We start from the raw sequence: 3642 nt of genomic DNA, 5'->3' as shown, positions 1-3642 counted from the left end.
TAAAATAAACGAATAAATTCACCTTGACGTAAGGGGTTTGGTTTTGAGAAAAAGCGTCCTTTCAGGTTGGAGGCACGAATACCCCACACCCTGATGGGGCTGTCACAGGTCACATGTTACAAGAGCCAGGGTGCATAGCACCAGCAGTCCCAGGGACAGAGAGAGAGAAGGCCATGGTACACTGTCTGAGAGAGAGGAGAGAGAAGAGGAGAAGGAGAGTAAGATACAACAACATGTCCATAAGAGCTTGAAAACTAACACCTCAAACTGTATTCTGACAGGAGTTAAGAGAAAAAAGAGAGAGAGAGAGAGAGAGAGTAGAGAGATGGACAGAGAGAGAGAGAAATAAATGGAGATGATAAGAACAATCCTGAATCAGCAGAAAATACAGGCTCTTATTCAATTGCAGATAGTGGCTTTTCAGAAATGTGTTTGATTTACAAAACTAGTGTATCCTGGATGGAGGGAGATGACACTTGATACAGAAATCTGTCAACATCAGGTCTGACAGCAAGACTTGGCTGAAGAAGTCATCCTGTGTACTCAACCAAACTGACAATCAATTTCTAATATCTTCTATTCTGCAAATCTAAAAGCGCTTTTGGAAGCCACTCACTGTCTGCAATCGACTGAATCCTGCCACAGTATTTTTTTTATTTTTTTATTTTACCTTTAATTTAACACAGGTAAGCTAGTTGAGAACAAGTTCTCTCATTTACACTGCGACCTGGCCAAAGATAAGCAAAAGCAGTGCGAGAGAGATAAGAAAAGGTAAGATGGATGCCATAACAAAGAGAGAGAGAGAGGTGGAAGAAACAGAAGAAAGCACCAGAACAACAGATCATGTCTTACCTGGATATTCTTGAGCTGGACGTCTGTCTTCTCTAGTCACCACTGCTGATGGGCCTTACTGAGCCATCTAGCTGTTTCTTAAAGATCTCAGCCCCCCCCCCCCCCCCCCCCCAGGGTGGTATGATGAACCACAGGTGGTATCAGGACTACTTAACCAATGAAAACACCACTCTATATTTACCACGAGACATCAGGAATAAGGTGTAACAACACACTTTCTGGTACTATCTGAAATGCTGATTTAACAAGTTGTATTCCAGATAATGTCAAAAGGCCAGCCCAGTGAAAAACAGTTAGATAAGGGAAGAGGCATTCTAAGGGTGGAGATGGTAAATAGTACTGCATACAATCTGTAATTAATCAGCAATACCATTAATCATTATATACAGTGCATTCAGAAAGTATCAGACCCTTTACTTTTTTTCACATTTTTGATTCTTTACGGCCTTACTCTTAAACTCATTAAAACTGTTTTTTTCTCATCAATCTACACACATTACACACATTAAGTGAAAACCGATTTGTTGAAATTTTACCAAATGTATTAAAAATATAAAACAGAATACCTCATTTACATAAGTATTCAGACTCTTTTGCTTTGAGAACTCGAAATGAGCTCAGGTGCATTCTGTTTCCAATGATCATCCTTGAGATGTTTCTACAACATTGATTATAGTCCACCTGTGGGTAAATTCAATTGATTGGACATGATTTGGGAAGGCACACCCTGTCTATATAAAGTTGAAAGTGCATGTTCAGAGCAGAAATCAAGCCATAATGATGGAAGACATTGTCGGTAGAGTTCTGAGACAGGATTGTGTCCGACCATAAATCACATTTAAGATCCTTCTGGCACTGAGACCATACACCTTGACTTAACCAGGACACACAACAGCAGCAGGCACAAGGACAAAGAGAGAGAGGGGAGGACATGGCTCCACAGCAAGGCAGGATGGAAGAAAGGACAACTAGGAGAGAAAGGGGAGGACATGGTAACAGCCAAGGTCAGGATGGAAGAAGGACAACTTAGGAGAGAGAGGGGAGGACATGGCTCACAGCAAGGTCAGGATGGAAGAAGGAACCACTCCTGAGGAGAGAGGAGGGTAAGGACATGGCTCACAGCAAGGTCAGGATGGAAGAAGGACAACTAGGAGAGAGAGGGGAGGACATGGCTCACAGCAAGGTCAGGATGGAAGAAGGACAACTAGGAGAGAGAGGGGAGGACATGGCTCACAGCAAGGGCAGGATTGAAGAAGGACAACTAGGAGAGAGAGAGGAGGACATGGCTCAAAGCAATGAAAGGATGGAAGAAGGACAACTAGGAGAGAGAGGGGAGGACATGGCTCACAGCAAGGTCAGGATTGAAGAAGGACAACTAGGAGAGAGAGAATTTCCGCACTCCAGTCCTCAAGAATCCCCGACAGCACACATTTTTGTTGTATCTGTTATGACGTTGTGTTAGTTAATGTGGCGACTGTTGCTCATCGAATGATTACAAGTTTCTAATTACGTGATTAACTGAATCAAGCAATTATTAACTCATTAACCTGGGGCACCATGGGAAAACTAGTTTTTATTGAGTTTCTATTTCCCAAATTAACTCAAAGAATATCAGAATATCGATTTTACCACAGCCGCTAATTAACCAGTTGCCTCTAACAGTCTAGTTCTGAACGTCGTATAGCCCGGGATTCTGCACGGACCCGGGTCTCACTAATGAATTAGCACCACACCAGTCTTAGTTGAATGTTTATTTACTAAAAAGCTAAAATGATGATAAAAGATACACATACACAAAAACACACTCTAGGCTATTGATTAGAACTTAGTATAACGGGCCAACACACTAGGGCGCGTGTTACCCAAAATGGGGATTTAAAAGAGAGAGAAAGAGAGAAAGTACACAAGAGGAATATACATTTGGGTGAAATTGTCAGCTATMCTCATTCTAACCCTAGCCTTGCCCCAAACTGCCGCTGTTATGAGTCAGAATATAATGATGTAATTACTTGTGGAAGGTCTCTGTGGATTTTCCCGCGTGGACCGTTCAAGCTGCTCAATGACGCACTTCTCCTGCGCACCACTCTAGGTGTCCTCACGACACGATGTCCATGTCCTTTGGCTTTACCGGCCTGTTCCTTTGTCCTCGCTCTGGAAGGGGTCTTCGGAGGACAGATAGCTCTGTAGCTCAGAGCTCACAGCGTAAATATGAAAGAGTGTAGATACCACGATTCGATGGGGAGTGGAGGCTAGGTGGTTCGGCTTGAATACACCCACTTAGACACGCTACTCATCCGTAGCTTGGGTAGAAAAAGATTTCTTTGTCTTCAACTTGTTGCGTTTTGGGTTCGTTGACCTTTTAGACCTTTGGCTGCAGCTCGGGTCACTTAGTCATGTATGTTAATTCTGCACTCACAGGTTTTATACCCTCGGGTCAGAAGTGGTCGTAACCGCCTTCAGGGCAATTCTCTGGGCGTACCAGGTTTGAGGGGCAAGGTATAGATTTTACTCAAATCCAATTTTAGACAACTAACTTCACATTTCATCTCTCTCGAAACATGCTCTTTGATTTGGACATTTTCCACACAACGTACAATGTATAAACATCAAGCATATACGAGGAAAACTCTTAACGTTACAATGTTTTCATAATAACGTCATCTATTAACCTTTAATAACAAAAACAAAAATGACATACATTTTCATATTCCATCTATCGTCATGACCACCATTGTAGTTGACGGAAACCATTGTTCCAAAGTCCCTTTATTGCATGTTTACAGTTCTGAG

The 3642-nt window shown here is 42.4% G+C and overlaps 1 protein-coding gene across 1 annotated transcript in view; it reads right to left on the bottom strand.

The window, feature by feature from the left end:
• The window catches only part of LOC139026050 (perforin-1-like), a 23289-nt gene extending 22375 nt beyond the window's left edge, over positions 1–914 (bottom strand). Inside the window, exon 1 of the mRNA XM_070441350.1 lies at positions 853–914. The gene's annotated coding sequence lies outside the window, so the exon portion shown is untranslated. The remainder of the gene's footprint in view (positions 1–852) is intronic.
• Between the last annotated feature and the right edge of the window lie 2728 nt (positions 915–3642).

Source organism: Salvelinus sp. IW2-2015, unplaced genomic scaffold (genome assembly GCF_002910315.2).
Source record: "Salvelinus sp. IW2-2015 unplaced genomic scaffold, ASM291031v2 Un_scaffold3786, whole genome shotgun sequence".
Classification (NCBI taxonomy): domain Eukaryota; kingdom Metazoa; phylum Chordata; class Actinopteri; order Salmoniformes; family Salmonidae; genus Salvelinus; species Salvelinus sp. IW2-2015.
This window is presented reverse-complemented; position numbering and strand designations above follow the sequence as displayed.